General features: G+C 52.9%; 1 protein-coding gene and 1 pseudogene across 16 annotated transcripts in view; both read left to right on the forward strand.

The window, feature by feature from the left end:
* Positions 1 to 18082, forward strand: part of CELF4 (CUGBP Elav-like family member 4) — a 294610-nt gene that overhangs the window by 178096 nt on the left and 98432 nt on the right. The gene's annotated exons all lie outside the window — the stretch shown is intronic.
* Positions 9904 to 10022, forward strand: LOC112469471 (annotated as a pseudogene).

Consider the following 18082-nt stretch of genomic DNA (forward strand, 5'->3'; position numbering starts at 1 on the left):
GAAGGAATGAACAGTACTTCTGGAAGCAGGGGGCCACCAAGCGCCTCCCCTTCTCCATGCACAAGGTACAAGGCGAAAGGGGAGAAGCCCCAAGCTGCAGTTGCCACGAATGAGATGGAGCCAGGTTAAGTTATGGACCAGCTTGCGGGGAAGAGAGTCTGAACCTTCCTGGATCTGTGTTTCCCATTCTCTACAAAAAGCTTCTTCCAAGAGAGGGAGCAGAATAGTGGTTAGAGCATGTTCTGGAAGCAGGGGGCCACCAAGTGCCTCCCCTTCTCCATGCACGAGGTACAAGGCGAAAGGGGAGAAGCCCCAAGTCTGCAGTTGCCACGAATGAAATGGAGCCAAGTTAAGTTATGGACCAGCTTGCGGGGAGGGGAGTCTGAACCTTCCTGGATCTGCGTTTCCCATTCTCTACAAAAAGCTCCTTCCAAGAGAGGGAGCAGAATAGTGGTTAGAGCATTGTCAAGAGTGTAGCTTGACTGCTGATACCAGCTCTGTGGGCCTGGCAGGCTGTCACCCCCTCTCTGAGCCTCAGCTTTCCCACCTATAAAATGGGATGGTAACTCATTGTCCCCATATTGTTATGAGGATACTCTCTGTTAACAGATACCAAGCACTTGGGGCAGTCAGTGTCCACACAGAATAAGCTCTAAGTAAATATTTGCTGTGTTTGTGTTTTGCTTTAACGTTCTTACCAGGTCATTTTAAGGGCCACAAAAGTTAAAGAGTGGTCCTTCAGTGCTAGTTATTACCTATGGCAACCTCCCAAGCCAGAGGCTCCTATTCCCAGGACTTGGAGCAGGGGGAAGCCTCCTTTACAAGGCCCTGGGTTGCCTCTCCCCTCCCTTCCTTGCCCCCACTGGGCCCATCAATAAATGTTCAATCAGTGCTGATAATTGACAGAGAGCTCAGGCTGAGGCTAGGACTGGAAAAGGTCTTACTGTGAATTCTCTGTAGATGCAAGAAGCGGGCCAAGCAAGAGGGAGAGCTGGGGGCCAACAGAAAGCTGAGCCTTCACCCAGATGGCAGCTGGGAGTCAGCACATCAGCTACAAGACGCCTTCTGTGCTGAGTTTTAAAAACTCCAGTCTTGGCCTGAGCAGCAGGAAGAGGTGGGGAGGAATAGAGGGTGCCACCTCGGTCACGGGGGAGACCCCATTCAAATGACAGAGGCTGGAGGGATGTTCTTTTCCCTCCTATTCTAAAGGCATGCTCATGTGATAGAGGGTTCAGTCCCTACCCTAGGGCACTTGCAAGGCTCCCACCTAAGGAAGCCACCTGCTTTCAAGAGCCCCCATATAATATGATCCAGCCTTAAGTATTCTGAGATCTTAGAGCCTAGATCCCAGACAGAGGTTGAGGACTTTATCCAGTTATTCTTTAGAGCTCACCTTCTCCAAGAAATCTTTCCTGATTTTGTGACATAATTGCCTGGTAGACTATCAACATTTTTTACTCCAATATGGCTCCTTGAAAACCAAAACTAGACCTAATCCCAAGGGCCTGGCATCAAGTAGGCCATTAATACTGGTTGTTGGATGGATGGATGGATGGATGGATGGATGGATGGATGGATGGATAGATAAATGGGTGGATAGGTGGATAAATAGATGAATAGATGCTAGATAGATGAACAGATGGATAGACACATAGATGGATAGTGGATGGATGACTAGATGGATGGTGGGTGGATGGATAAATGGATGGATAAAGGAGTGCATGGATGCATGGATGAATGGCGAATGGAAGGATAATGAATAGATTACTTGTAGAAGAATGTCAGGAGAAGCAGAAGCCAGGGTCGAGAGGAGGACATGAGTGTGGGGTTGGACACTGTGGGGTTTTGCTTGATGAAAATAATGAGGAGAAGGAGGTTGCACACAGACCTTCAGCCTGAAGCCCAGGAGAAGAGAGCTCAGTCCCACATGGGCCCTAGGGAAGACAGAAGTTTCGCCAGAGGGATAGTGGCAGATAAAGTGGGACATGGGGGAGTGGTGTTTGGCAGGATATGGTAGAGTGGCAGCTGGTCTGAGAGGGAGGTAAGGTCAGGGGAATTTCTCTCTGTATCTCCAAAAATCACAGCAGTTTTTGGAGGGCCATCCCTGTCACCAGTGACTCATCCTTGGATCAAACAAAAACAGGACTGAAGAGAAGGGTGGGGGCAATAGCCCCCAGCTGGAAGGAACCTCAAATTTGGGCTACGGCTCAGTGGAAAAACTAGTCCTGAATCCACAGAGCCCTGGGACTCATCAGCCCTGTGAGTGGGAGGATGGGTCCAGGGATGAAGGGCCTCAGAGCAGAATGGCAGCTTAGCCTCTCTCGCCAAGGCTCCTTGAGAGCCTGACATTGAATCCACCCCGCTGCTTCTCTCCAACACCAGGCACCATGCACAAATGGGGAGAAGAAGAGGAGGGCCCGCAGGGAGCCAGCGGAATCGCTCAGGCACGCACTCTCTCAGGAGAACTCCTTCCAGCTTAGCTCATGTCCCAGCCCAGGCCGGAAGCCCTTCCCTGAGTCTGACCTCCATCCCTCTTGGTGCAGTAGTAAATGAAGAAGCAGAGGGAGTCCAGTGGGGGGTCGTATACGACAGTTCTCAGAATTTCCTGGGACTTCTGTAGGGCAAGGAGACATTGAAAGACTTTTCTGGCCTCCATGGGGCCCCAGATCTTGCCGGCTCATTTAGGAGCAAAGGACTGTACCTTTTTTTTTTTCCTCATGGCCTCTTATTTGCGATGCCAGAGCTGGCCATTATGAAGGTGATTAAATTTAAAGACACTGCAGTAAACTCCAACCTACGAAAGGCAGCCAGCATCATTAACACATAATTGGAAGCTAAGCCTAATGAGGTAAAAGAGAAAAACTAACGTCCATAGTCTCTTGTAGGATGGCAGCCACATCTCCGTCTCCTCGATACTTCCTTGGTAGCACCGGCTACGAAAGTCTGGCAGGCGGGCGTGTCTCATGGCTGAGACAGGAACCAACACCATGTGATGGACAGCAGGGTGACCCGTGGGTCAGACACAAAGTTGGGAAGACCGAGGTGCTTAGATGGGGGAGCAGGAGGTTAGTTAGGGTAGGAGTAGTGGGGAAAACTTCCTGGCAAAGGAGGTATGTCAGCCTTGAGAACACCAAGGATGAGTTGATGCCCTGTAATTAGGGGTTCCAGAGGTGCTGGCTGCCTGGGGCCATCCTGGCCTTCTTGGACCCCCACATTCACCTCCATGTTGACTTGGGGGCCGGTGCACCCCACCCTGCTCCCTTCTGTCAGGCTTGGGCATGCCTAAGTGTGGTTGCAGGATCCGCACTGATCTACTTTCCCAGCATCTGTGGGTTTTCATAAGACCCTAAAAAATAAAAGCATGGCTTACCCCCAAGTGCTATTTCCCTTTAATTTGGGGTTTATAATATATATGTATTTACTTCATGGCAATGAATGCTTCCAAGGGACTTGCTCGTTGCGAACACTGTCTGATTTATTTCCTCTCAACGCTCCAAGAAGGATGCGGTTGTTAATAACGATAATGCCGCCCACCTTACAGCACTCTCCGCTTTTCTGGGCATTTTAAAATCCATTATCCTATTTAATAGAATTGTGGACTCACAGGGAAATTGTAAAGTCAGGGGAGTTTGTCCTTGGCCACCCCTCTGGCCTGCCAGTGCCTGCCTCTCTTTCTCCCCAGACTCCCTGCTCCTCCCAGGCCAGCCAACCCGCTGTGAGGCCAGACCCCACTCCTGCTACCCAAGCCAGCGGCGGCTGAGGATGCAGCGCCCTTTCACTCCCCAGAGAGAGAGGGGAAGCATCCAAGGGGTCTTCTGCTCTCCCGGCCTTTGCCCAAAGCATGGAGGAGCGGAGCACTTGTGGGAGCAGGGCAGATGGGGAAAATTAAAGAGCCAGCTTTGGCCCTGGAAGGGGGCAGGGTGAGTGGCAGCTGACCTTTTTAGTTTCTTGAGGTCTGTGGCTGTCTTCCCCTATCCTGTGGGAGGCTCCTGGAAGTCCAGCCTGTCCATACTCAGTGTGTACAGAGGAGGGGCCCTGCTCCCTCCCAGACCCCTGCGCACCACCCACTCATTTTCTCTATTTTCTCTCAGAGCTATTTCCTAGGTGCCTCCCCCTCATTTCTAAGGCCTTCAGAAATGACCCTTCAGCTGGCACTTGCCCACCTGAATCTTGCATCCAGCGCTAGCACATTAGAATTACTGAGAGGCTGAAAAAACGCCCCATGTCAGGCGCCCACACAGATTCTGACTAAATTCTTCTGGGATGGATCTTTCTCTCTCTCTCACCCCGTTCCCCCCCACCCCAACTCCCTCCCTCCCTCCCTTCTTTCCTTCTTTCTTTTTTTTTTTTTTTTCTTGACACTGTGAGTCCTTTGTGCTGTGTAAACCTAAGGGCCTTAAGCAAGATGGGAGCTCCCAAGGAGTCCAGAGGTGTCCTCAGTCGGCGGACGGGTCCTCAGCCGAGCAATGCCCACACCAGCCCCAAGGCCAGAAGCATGTACCCCTTGCCCTCTCAGCCCTGCTCCTCTGCCTTCCTGACTCTCAGGACAGTCTTGTCCACTCTCTCCACTCCCCGACCCTCCCTACTGCACACCCTACTAAAAGCCAGTTCTCAGTATAAAACCCCCAGATGCCCAAGGGGTAGGAAGAGACTGTCTACTCTGCTTTCGAATTTCCACGTCCACCACCATGAACTCAACTCCAGGTGATGAGGGTGGAGGAAACCCGAGTTTGCCCTCCCCGCTGCATCCTGGGAGGCGAGCCAGGCCAGCACTGCTGCCTGCTTTGCGGGGGCCCCGGGACCCTGGCTCATTTTCAACCAAGGCAAGGCCGGACCCCAAGACGCCTGTTCTTCAGCCTAGAGCATGCATCATGCAGAAGAGAAGGGGAGAGGGGCTCTATCGCAGCCGAGTCTTCCTCGAGGCCTTCCTGGAATTCTCCAGCGCCCAGCACTATATACATGGAAGCCTTGAAGTCCAGAGGAATGCAGCTCTGGCCAAAGGGATGCAGACGGAAGGAGCACACCTGGGACAGGGCAGAGTTGCGGGAGACAGCACGGAAAGGGATGGGTGCAGGGTGTGCAGAGGCACTCAGACTGCAAGGGAGGTCGCAGCTGGGGAGAGAAGAACAAACAGGCCAGGAAGGGGCTTGGGGCAGATTACAGAGCAAGGAGGGCTGAGCTGGACCCATGAGGTCAGGGAACCAAAGGAGCTCCTGAGAGGAAGGTGGCCCTGAGAGGCGCATGGTTTGGAGAAGTGAGAGGCTGCCAGGCCAGGAAAGGCTGGACCAGGGGATGTCCTTGTAGGAAGGGCTGAGGGCTAGGGGAAGGACGAGGAGGCAGGCGGCCATGGGGGTGCACTGGAGGCTTCAGGTGCCCTCCTCATTAAGAACCCCGTCTCTGCTTCTGACTACCCTGCCCCCGAGTCTGGGCTCAGTAAAGAAAATTGATTACTTTCCATTACAATTAACATCTGGTCCCAGGTCACATCGTTAGGATGATTTGTTGCATGAAAAGCAAGAGAACTAGCTACCAGGTAATAGGTTCTTGTGGACACAATTTAAAAGGCTCTTCCAGCCCATGGGGAGGTTCTGGATGGTACAGACTCCCTGGGGACAGTGCCTGGAACCTGGGAGCATGGGAGGGTCATCAGAAGCAGATGTTTGGGGGTGAAAGAGCAGGAGAGCTTGGCCTAGCCCCAACCCCATGTCCCCACACTCGAGCCTCTAGCCCCCGCCAGGCCATGGGCCACGGCATTGGGTGCTGGCTGAGGCAGGTCTGGCCTCACAGACTCAGGTTCGTGGCTTGGCTTCACCACCTAAGGAAGCCACTTCCCTCTCTGTGCCTCGGTTTCCTCTCTACCTCACAGGGATGTGGAGGATTAAATGAGCTATTGGAGACCAATCTTGGCACAGGGTTGGTGGTCAGTGAGAGTTGACCCTTGTTGGGTGACTTGTGCGTCTATCCCATGCTGGCATCACGGTTCGGTCTGTGGGGGGCTCTGTAGGGTGTACCCTCCCTCCTCACTGAGGGGACCAGTACTGAAGGCCCCAAAGTTACCCAGCTGCCTGCCCCAGGACCGGACCGGGGTTTCATCGCGTCAATTCTCCTTTCCTTTGTCCTTTAACCCCCTCGCCGAGCACTTTCGTCAAACCCCCCAAAGTTACTTTTGCAATTCATTTGTTTGCCAGGCAGGCAGATTTATGGCAGGTATCTGTATAAATATTTATACTCTGCGGCAAGGAGGCTTTGGAGGTCACACACACACACGCACACGCGCACACATGCACACACACGCACACAGGCCCTCTTGCCCCACCCCACTCAGGCCAACCGTAGCCAGTGGATGAGTGACGGCCACTCCATGCACACACTCAACCTGAAAACTCACATCCAAGGCTGGACAGGCCCAAGCCACAGACAAACCCACGTCCACACTGTCATCCCACTGGGCCGGGCCCTATGCCACCTGCTCACAACCAACCACTAGTTCACTACATCTCCATTCCCCAGAGGAGAGGCTGCAGCTCGGAAAGAGGGCCAGACCCAGAGCTGCACGGCTGGGAAGAAGCACAGGGAGGTTTGAGGGCGGTGCTGGGCGGAGACAGCAGCCCTCTGCTCTGTTCCCCTGCTCTGAGGGGTGAGCGTCTGCTCTGTTCCCCTGCTCTGAGGGGTTAGCCTCTGCAGGAGAAGGAAAAACGAAGAAGGAACACGATGGCCTTCCTGAGGCTTTTCCATCAGGATTTATTCAGAACAATACCCCCAGACTTCAGGAGTACCCGGCAGGAGAGTGCCCACCTGTGTACACCTGGGGGCAAACCCCGGGAGACCCAGCTTCCACTCACAAGCCTATCACGGTCAGCACTCAGACCTGAGCAGCCCCACAGCAGACAGGAAGCTCCGTGGTGGCCAGACAAGGTAGAGATCAGTGAGCACGGAATGAGTCAGGAAGCCTCCTGCAGGACAGGGGATGGGAGGACGCTGCAAGTCATGGGATCCAGGCAGCCAGAGGTCAAAGTGGAACAAATGCGACAACAGGATAGTGAGGGCCATGCCTTTGGCACCTGTGCAAGGCAGCACAGACCACAATCTGCCTAGGCAGAGGGCTCACAGCCCCACTGCCTGCCTTTAAAAATTAGTTCTCTGAACTACATACTTAAATATGGTTATGATGGTAAATTTTGTTATGTGTATTTCGCCACAATTTTTAAAATTTAAAAATAAAACCCGGCTGTTGGAGAACTTAAAACAATAATTTTTTTTAAAAAAAGAAAGAAAAAAATTAGTCTCGCGAGCCCACGAGGGCCAGGCGAAGGGCACAGGGGATGTGAGGCGGGCCTGCAGGAAACTTCTCGGCCGAGCTGTGCTGGGAGCTCAGTGGCTCGCCTGTGGGAACAGCTGTCTCTTTAGCCTGTAAATTGCTGTAGATTTGGATAAAATGCACACTCCCAGTCCATCACTCACCGCCCACGTTTTCAAATTTTTCATTTGGTGAGAGCTAATGTATGGTGGCTCTTCGCTCCCCAATATTATTGTTCAATTAAAGCAGATTTTTCACCGGGCAGCTGTAGATCATCCACCTGTCTGGGAGCCCATGAGCAGCTCGCCTGAGGCTGCGGTGTTGGGAGGGACCTCTCTGCCTGCCCACCTGGGCCTCTCATGTCCACTAGCAGACTGGCAGGAGCATGCATGCCTAGGACACCCCCACCTGGATGGCCTGCCCAGCTCCTCTCCACTCACCGTCTACCCATTCGGACACTTCCACTTCCTCCCACTGATGCTCCTTTCCTTGGAGGCTGAACCATTCTTTCGCCCTGGGCAGGGAGGTGTTGGGACACAGCCAGCTTTGAGGCTGGATTGCCTTGGGTACAATACTATGCCTCTCTGTGCCTCAGTTTCCTCATCTGTAAAGTGGCAACCCAAAGTGTGGCTCTCACAGGATGGGGGTGAAAATCCAGTGAGTGAACATTCAGATCTGCTAATCATCAGTTATGCTGTTCACCACCATTATGATTTCAGTGTTCTGTGTTCCCACTAAGCTCCTCAAGGATCCAGAGGCTCTGTCCTGTGCACGTAGCTCTTCGGTGTCTGAGGGTGGGGTCTGGGGATGTTGCAGTATGTGGTCAGTGGGTGGGTGGAGTATACAGAGCTTGGCTCATCTGCCACCCCAGGCCTTAACAGGCCACACCAGTCACTTGTTCAAGCAGGCCCATCCCAGAGAGAACACTTCCCTCTCCAAGGCTCTATCGTCTACACTGTTTTTACCACATTCCCACTGCACAATGACAGAGAAAGAAAGAAAAGAAACGTGTACTTAGGAATATCTGAACCATACCTATCCCCAGGCCAGGCATTCCCACTGCACAATGACAGAGAAAGAGAGAAAGAAAAGAAACGTGTATTTAGGAATATCTGAACCATACCTATCCCCAGGCCAGGTCTGTGACCTCTTTGGTCCCAGAGCCTTGTTTTCCCCGGGCCCCTGAGTCAGATGCATATCTCAGTCATCCTTATTGTCACCACTGAAACCTAGCACTGTCTCAGGACTGCCTCAGACCCGCCCTCGCTCTCTTTTTCTTCAATCCTGGGCCGGCTCTCTGGTCACGCTCACCGGGAGCAGCAGAGCACCTTGACTGCCCAATCCAGCATCTGAGAGCCCAAGTCCTGGTAGCGAGACCACACGCCTTCTCGCCCTTCCTCGCAATCCAGCAGCAAACCAAGAAACCCCATTCTAGGATCTTGGCATTGCTCAAAGAGCTTTTCTACGTGCAGATCATGAGAAGCTTCTAGCCGTTCAATGTGAAGACCTGCATGGAAGGCAGGATCTTTCTTTCAGGAGAGGCCTGGCCACAGTCCTGGAGAAAAGGGGGTGCTAGATGGAATGTATGCAAAGGGCTCACCTTAGGAGGATCCATGCACACCCTCAGAGGCCAGAGTCTTAGGGCTTCTGGTCAGGAATCAGGCCCCGGGGAGCCACAGGACACCCCCAGGACCTTGTCACCCTGTAAACTGCTCCAAAGCTGGTACCATGAGTTTTTCAGCCTTATACTTGCCTGTTCCTAGCACGGGTGGTAAACGTATGTTGACTGAATTCCTGGTTAATGATCTTTGGGGGATCGTGGCAAATGGGAATGATGCCACGAGGCTGAGAGAGGAAAACGTAAGTCTGATTTCCATCACAGAAAAGGATGGTTCCTCAAGCAACAAACCAGCAAATACATGTCGGCCCTCAGCAACATCCTAAAATAGATGGCATATGAGCACTTAGAGAGAGAGGGGGTCCTTCTCAGGACCTACCCAGGACTCCTCAAAAAGGCAGGCCGGACAATTGGTGTCCTTCACTGACAGGTCACTTTGAGTTGGGTGACCCTCAGCAAGTTTTCTCATGAGGATCTTGTGGACAGTCAAGAAAGAATAATCTGGGCGACAGAATAATCAGAGGTCTGTAACTGGTTGAAGACCTGTTCCTAACGCAGTATGGCAATTAAGAGAGCATCAACTCAGTGAGATGTCTCCAGGATCAAGCAGCGGCCTCTGGCCTTGGTCCTGCCTGACTCCACATTGTTATCAGTGCCTTGGCTTCAAGTATGTCACTCAGACTCACCAAAGGTTCAGATGCCTTAAATCTGAGAGGAAAGGTGCTTCTACTACATGATAGAATAAGAATGCAAAGATATCTCAGCAGATTAAAGCAATGGGTTGAATCTGACAAGATGAAGTTCAATAGGGATAAATTTGGGGCCTTTCACCTAGGATGGACAGCCTAACTATAGACACACAGAAAGATGTGGCTTCAAACAGCTGTTGACAGCTCAGTTGGAGTCTCCAGTATAATATAGCTGTTCTGGGATCTAATTGCACCTTAGATGACATGAAGACAAGTACAACATCTAGAAAGACAAAACTGTCTACAGCCATGCCACCCTGAACGCACCCGATCTCCTCTGATCTCGGAAGCTAAGTAGTGTCGGGCCTGGTTAGTACTTGGATGGGAGACCACCTAGGAATACCAGGTGGTGTAGGTGTTAAAAAAAAAAAAAGGATATTGGTTTAAAAAGTTCAAGTTGAGGTAGAAATGCCACTTGCCGATACATTATTTATGTATTATATAGAAAGATAAAACTGTTGGTCCCACTCTGCTCTGTGCTATTGAACCGGTTCTGGGACCTAGTGTGAGGACGGTTAACATTGCATGCAGAGGCACGTGGTAGGATGTGGAAAACTTTACATGTGTGACACATGACATGGTTTAATAAACCAGCACTGCTAAGCCGAGAGAGGACCAACTGGGAAAATGGTCATTCGAGGGCGGTCCCAAAGAAAAGGCTTGTTTCCTGTGGTTCCAAAAGAGGAAATGAGGGCCACTTACAGAATCTACCAGAAGTCAGATTTTAGGTAAACACTAAAAGCACGCTAACTTTCATTGCTGGACAAAGAATGCGTAGGCACTGCGGTGGGCTCTGTGTAGATGAAATGGGGTCATTCAGTGAGGGTTTATGGTCAAGATGTGGAGAGACTGGATGGCTTCAAAGTTTCTTTGCAAGTGTGTCTGGGTTCAGGGACTCCTACTGGGTATGGAGAAATCCCAGGAGTGTCTCCATCCTGCCATATGCTTCCTAAGTGCAATTGTTCCAGTAACTTCCAAGAGCTAGGAGAATGGGGCTGGTGAGAAGAGTGGAGCCCCACCCCCTGCTTCTGAGCAGCAGAAAGAGTCTATTAGTAATATCACCCTGGGAGGATGGCCCCACCCTGACAGAGAGGCAGAGAGAGGCAGCAGCCTCTCCTGCTTCTCTTTAGGCTCAGGAAAGTAGAGTGACTTGTCCCCCAGATGAGGACTGGAAGGACTCTTCCCAGACAAGCTTTCTACGATTATGTCTATTAGACTAGGAGCTGGGAACCTCAGTGGGCCCTCAGCGCATAGGCCTCGAGAGTTAGGATTTGGGGGTGTCTCTTGCTTCCTGGCTTTTTCTCTTCCCCAACCCTCCGACTGCAGGCTGTAGGTGCCTTCTGCTTTAGGGCAACACTTGACTGTGGCAAGCGAAGGGATCTAGTGAGCCTCTGAGGAGAGAGAACAAAGACTTTGTATAACCTCACTCAGAGGAAGTTTTCGAAGCTTGCAGAGCCCAGGACTCCAGGGCGCAAAGGAGACTGGCAGAGGTCTCATGCACGGGCGCATTTCCTGGGCTGTGTCTCTCAGAATATGCCATGGTGGCTGAGTCCTCACAAAGTGTAAGTCCACAGCCTGATCTGGTTGGAGCAGAAAATGTGAATGGGCTTAGAAGAAGCACAAACCTGGGAGGGTCACTGGGAGCAGACCCCAGAAGACAGTGATTGCCAGAGTGGAGGATTAGAGCTAGAGCCATAGCATGTCTTTGAGCAGCTGTGTGGTGGAGTCAGGTGTAGGTGTGGGGCAATGAGGAGTGGAACTAAGGAGCAACAGAGAGACTGGAGAGGAAGGGGCAATCCCAGGGTTTTTAAACAGTGTCGGTCCTTAAGCACGGCAAGGAGAGGGAGCAGCCCAGGGACTCAGAAAACCTGGAGTGCACACCCGCGCACTCGGGGGGGACCCTACGCTCCTCTCCTGCAGCCCCTAGAACCACACATGCATTCTTTAGAAGGCCCAGAGAGCTGGTCCCCCAGGAGGTACCATAACCACAGTAAATTTGGGCAAGGAGGCATCTGGAGGTAGGCATGGCCCTTGGGCAATGGCTGGGCTAAGGTTTGGGTCCCACTGAACCCTGGGACCAAGCCCAGCCTCCCACTGGCCCCTCAGTGGTGTTTTGGGAGACAGTTACACATTTACATATTGTAGGTGCTGGTGGCCCATGGTAAAGTCTGCCGACCGGGGAAGGCTGAGCAGCCGGGAGAGACTGGGGGGCAGGAGGCTGCATCCTTCTGTGGAAGCATCTCTAAATAACCTCACTCCAGCTTGCTCCTCTTTCTCCTCTCCCTTCTCTCCATTAGCCTCCCCACCCCCAAAACAAGCACACAGCTCCAAGAAGGCAGACGCCGCTGAGGTTTGCCGTGCCCATGGCCTCATGTGTGCAGGCCTGGGTGCAGCAGGAACAGGCATGCCCACCATACAGGGGCACCCAGGTGTTCACCCACGTCCCCAGGCACCTGCTCACGCTCACTCACAGATGGTGCACAAGGCCAAGACTACACAGGTGTGCATGGACAGCTCACCATGTGTGTGTCTGTGTGTGTGTGAGAGAGAGAGTGTGTGTGGCTGTCCACAAGGACACGGCAGACAGACAGGCCTGAGCTCATGTACTTACGCGGGAAGGGGCACAGCTACTTACTCCCTCCACGCGAAGGTGGCCCCAAACCCTGGGGTCAGGCTGGAAAAATGACTTTCCTGGCTGAAAGTGACAGAAGCCGGCTGCCAACACAGACAAAAAGGAAGTTTTATGGCAGAAAATTGGATTTGAAATCAAACCAGGCCCCGGGGGAAAAGGCTGGTCAGGGACTGCAGCCGTCAGGATGGGCAGAGGGAAGACAGGCCAGCCGGGAACCAAGGCGAGCAGCCAGCGCCTTCTTGCCCCGGCCTGTGGAGCCAGGCCACTGTCTCACTGCTGGGGGAAGGGTCAAGACCCCAGGACCAAACAGGCAGCAAGGGCTAACATAGAAGGTCCTGCACATGTGAGTGTGCGCGTGTGAGGATGAGAGAGGAACGTGCAGGGAGGGAAGGAGGAGGAAGGCAGGGTCGGCGGGGGTTCCGGGGGGCCAGGGGAGTTGCCGGGGGGAAAAACCAAAGCCTTACAAAAGTGGGTTGGGGGAAGAGGAAGGATGAGTCTTTGTCTAATGGATGGATGAATAAATGAATGATGCCCGTATCCTGGGACATGTCTAGCGTCACCATACTCAGATCACAGATGGAGACTCTGAGACCCAAATGGCCCACAGGCTGTGTTTGGACGGGGCTGGAACCTGGATCTGAGCTCTTCCCCCACCCCAAGAATTCCCAGCTCATGTCCCTGTGGGCACCCAGCCCACCCGCTGCCTCTTCACCAAGGTCACCTGCCCTGACCCTGCTGGAAGTCTGGCCCGGTGTGGGGGATGTTAACACAGCCAAACAATTAACTGAAATTGCACGAAGGGGAGGGGAGTGCGGGGCAGGGGGGTGGGGAGGCTCTTGGCGACACCACGTTGACGTAGGGAGAGATGGATGAACTTTCCCACTTCACCGGCGCCTCGAAGCTGACAGTAAATATCAGAGGTAATGATATTGACTTTAAGGTATTATGGCTCCAAATGTCACTTGCGCTCTCCTTCTCTTTCTGTCTCTTAAGGGAAAAAAAAAAAAAAAACAGTCTCCCCAATTTGATTTACATTTTTCCTTCCTCCGCTTTCATGTTCTTAGAGCAGGTAAGAGGAAAACAGCCCTGCACCTTGCACCTGCTGGACACCTAACATCAGAGCTCCTCGTGAAAAAGTCCAAGTCAGATGTGCCTCCCCTGTCCCTTTTGTCCCAAGTGTGTCATGCAAGACAAGGAAGACATCCCCAGAGCATCCTCTCCCTCCCTCCACCCCCACCGGAGCTCAAGAACCCTCTGCAGTTCCCCAAGTTTGGGAAAATTAAGCCCTAAAGGCCAGCGTGCCCTGCCCCAGGTCTTAGCAGCTACCTGTCTTCCCATGTTTGTCTCTAGTCAGGCTCTTCTCCCCCATCATTCCTACCTTCCTGTCTACCTGCTTCATCCTCTCCATCTCTCAGGTCACACCTCTTCCAGGAAGCTCCCCATCCCCACCACTGGAGCCTCATTTCCCTCACTTCCTCCTGCAAACACCCCAACACATACACCCTACAACATCCCCTCCTCCAGTGGACGCAGGTCCCACAGCCTCCCAGATTTTCTCCCCCAGATTCAGGTTAAAACTTCTGAGAGACCAAGATCCCAGCTCCCCTGCTCCTGGATCCTTCGGCACTTAGCATTTTCACTGGGTCTTCAGTAAATATCTCTTAAATGAGAAACCAGTAAGAAGCCCAGAAGAGCTCAAAGGGGGATGGGAGATGGTGGAAGCAGAGAAGAGAGAAAGGGTGGCTCAAGGGGTGGCTCCGGGAGTAGTGGGAAGAGCAGAAGTGTGGCAGGCGAGCTGAGCTGAGATTCCAAGCCGGGTGCTCTGAGACCCCAAGGGTGTCGTTACCCTCTCCGAGCCCAGCCTCCTGGTCTTCCACTGGGAATACCCATGTATCCTTCACCGGCTCCATCTCCGTGGGAACCAAGCTTCAGGTCCCACTGAACCAGGAGAGGACCAGGCAAGGATGTGGGGAAGGTGGGATCGGGGTCGGGCAGATTGCAGCCCCTTCCACCTCCACTCCCACGTGAGCCATCCGCCTCTGAGCTTCATTCTTTGTGAAAAGGAATAGGACCTATCCTGTGACACTTAAGTGGGGCGAGCTAGCAGGTGGAAGTCAGGAGTAGAGGGCCTGGGACCCGGCAGAGCTGACACTTGTGTGTGACTTGGGTGTCCTTGTGGATGTTCTTAACAACCGTGGTAACAACAAAGGCCTGGCTGGGCTGGTGCTCTGCACTGTAAGCAGTTTTCTGAGTCCATTCCAGGGCTGTTCCTGCCCAAGCCCTATTGCTCTGATTTGGGGAGAACAGAGACCAGAGAATGTTCTCCTTGGCAGGGCCAAAAGCTAGAGAACACAGTGACAGATAATGTCCCACCCAAGGCCTCTCTTTCTCAAACATCTCTAGTTTGGGGAGCGCACAGCCTTTTCAAGATGTTCAGTGCCAGGGTCAGACAGTTTTAAGGGTTAGAAAGTTCTTCCTTAGGCTTATCTAAAGCTGGTCTCCCTCTAAATTCTGACCCAAATCCCTATGTCATGGTCATACAAATCACTATAAAGAAGAGGCCCTCGGTCCTGGTCACCCAGTTGATTACCTGGACCCAGAGGTCGAATTTAACTATTGTCTGTGACAAGTGTCATTTTTTAAGAGTGGTGTGCTCAGCTGTCGACTGAGTTTCAAATTCTCCCTATCCTTTTTCAAGGGCTGTGAGGGAATTCCTCTCTGCTCCTCTTCGTCAAGACCCCTCCCAGCCCTTGACTCCAACCTCAGTCTTGAGGGGAGGGCAGATGCCCCTGCCTTCTAAGGAGGACTCCTGCCCCTTGGCGAGTGTGGGAAGGAGTGGTCAGGAAGGGGTCAACCACCCTTCATATCCCAACTTAGGTGTGCCCAAGACACCTAAGCCTTAGGGCTTAAAACCCAGTTACCTAGAAGCCTTGGTAAAGAACTCGGTTTCAATACTGCAGATAACCCTGATCGCTGGTAACCTGCGCTTCTTTAACGCCAAAATCTCACTGGTCTTTCTACGATCCTCCCTGTAAGGTGTCTGGCAGCTGACAGTTTCCACTTCTACTCGAGCAACTCTCTAGTAACACCTCCTACCCCTCATAACGTCCTAATTCCAAGTTCTTCTGTGCTTACAACCCAGTTATGATTCTCCCTAAAGTAAGAATTATAAGGCTGTAAGAGAAGGCCTGAGAAGATCTGATATGAAAAATGTTTGTACTTATTTTCTTTATGTTGATTTTGGATACCTGAAAAAAATGTTTCCTCCCTTCCTATTTCTTGTCTATATCCTTGTAAGTGATAAATTTCTGTACATGAAAATATTGCCTAGGTGGGAAGTTCCCTTCCTTTCGTGAGGCTACTAATGGTTTTTTTGAAGCACGAAAGCATGCTCAGCGTCCTCTAACCTCACCCATCTCTCCATCCCCTTCCTCCCCACACACACCCAAGCCCACGTCCAGGACCCTCCGCAAAGGCCTAGGCGCACCTGTGCACCTCTGCCAGAGTAGCCCTCCAGGCAGCCGCCGGAGAGGTGGGATTCCACTCTGCGCAGACATGGCGAGGAATGAGAGTTTCAGAGGGAATCGGAGGGCACGGAGGATTTAGAGAGGGGCTACTGAGTGCCAGGCTGTCTCCTGGGCATCTTCTCCTGTAATCTCCCAAGGGGCCCATATGCGAATATCGCCTTCATCATCCAGACAGGGAAGCTGCCCAAACTATGCCTGAGCCCTGAGCCGCAGAGTACAAATGCACAGAGTCGTCAGCATGAGACAGGAGGAAGGCCCGGGAGGCAGGGAAATGGAGAGCAAGCGGGTGATGGGTAGGAGGCGATGGAAGGGAAGGCTGCAGAGACACAGGACGAGGAGGGAGCTTCGAAGAGCTCAGGGAGGGCCGCGAGGAGAAAAGGGGTCCAAAGGGCTAACTCTGACCTACGGGACCCTCAGAGAAATCCGGGGTAAACCCACCGGGCTGCAGCAGCCCTGTGGTGCTCCCTGTGTCCTGGCAGACGAATGCCCAGCAAGGCAGCCTGCACTGTGCTTTTCGCTCACATCCCAGCCCTGAGTCCCGGACCCCTACCCATCCGTGGGCCATGCCCCTTCCTGGGAGCCCTGAGTCTGGCTGCTCTCAGGCCCTGAGTAAACAAGACCTGCAGAATCAACAATCCCAGATCAGGTGAGGGCTGCCTCTCAGGCTTGGCCTTGACCTTAGTAGCCGCTGGGGAGCAGGGAGCAGAGCGATGGCAACCCTGACTTGATTAACATTTAAATGCCATTTGGTGTGCTGAGGAGGAGGAAGAGGACTAGCAGCAGCAGGGCTGCAACAAACAAACCTCGGAGCTGGCGCTAGAGCTGGGCAGGACGTCTGGCTGGAGGAGCCTGCTCATCAGACACCTAATTAAAGATCTTCCTCGTACCCGGGGGTCAAGGTGGTGATGAGGGCCGAAGTGAGTATGGCCAGACCTTCTTCCCTTCTTCCCGGGCCCAGCCCTGCCTTGAGCTCCTAGATCATTTCACCAAGCCTGAGGGACGGTGCCATGAGGTGCACACACACAGGACACATACAGGGGTCTTTGCAGTCCTTTGTCAGACCGCAAGTCCAGGTGGGAGTCTGACCACAGGGTTTCTTTGATTCTCTGGCTTCCTGCTCCTCAAGCATCATGGCCTTTGTGCCCCTGGACATCAGGGGTCACGCAGACCCCCGTCTGAAGCTCCCCTTGGCCCCCTCCACCTCTCCCTCTCCAGGTCCCTCTCCCACTCTCCCCCACCTTCCCTGGCTGGGCTGCCACAGGAACAGCTCTAATGGGCCAGGTAGCTCCCAGCTGGGCATCTCTGAGGGGAGTCTTTGCATTGAGCCTGAGCAAAGGCTTTAAAAGCCACTTAAAATGTCCTTGATGAGAGGGAGCGACCCCTCAGGAGGAAAAAAGCTGGAAGTGAGCGTGGAGCTAAGGGGAACCACAGGGCAAGCCTGCCTCCTCACATCACACTCTTATCTGTGGGTGGAACCCAGGCACCATTCCAGGCCACACCTCTGGAGCCAAGTAGGGGTGTGATTATAAGCTAAGCAGGCTCATGTCATTAGCCCCCGTGGCTTGATTTGCATATCCAGGAGGAGGGCTGTCCTTGAAGTCATTAACACAAGAGTCTAAATAACTTCACTAATGCACATCCTGCATTTCCTCTGAGGATCCATCCCTGAGTCAGATGCTGAGGGCCCAGGTGTCAGTACCTGGAGACTGAGAAGGAGCATTGGGTAGGCAGAGCAGAGCAGGCCACTCCAGCCTAAAAAGCAACTGACGGCTACACCGGGATCCAAATGGTCTGGAGCTGCTCAGCTCCAGGCACAGAGATGGCCACTGACCAGCCAGCCCTCCAAGGCAAACCTAAGATACTCCTTGCATGGGCCAAGTCTTTCGGGGGAACCTGGTCCAGTCTACCTTTTGCTTTCTCCTTGAGGACTGACATCCCTTCATTCACTCAGGGGGTCTTAATTGAGCTCCTACTGTATGTTAAGCCAGAGGGGAAAAATGGGACACACTGTGCGCCCTCCTGGAGGGTATGGCCCACCAGGCAACTGTGAGCTGACCTAGCACAACCTGCAAGCGCATCAGGCAGCAACCTGAGGAAGGGCCTGCAGCCCCACACCCCACACACCTGCAAACCACCACCAAGCCCATGTTGGATCAAGATTCACAGCCAGGAATAAGGATAAGGTACACCCAGGCTCTCTCGGGAGCGCAGGAACAAGAGAGGATAGTTTGGGGGACCTGCCTCCCTGCTATCCTCACC

Source organism: Pteropus alecto, unplaced genomic scaffold (genome assembly GCF_000325575.1).
Source record: "Pteropus alecto unplaced genomic scaffold, ASM32557v1 scaffold146, whole genome shotgun sequence".
Taxonomy (NCBI): Eukaryota; Metazoa; Chordata; class Mammalia; order Chiroptera; family Pteropodidae; genus Pteropus; species Pteropus alecto.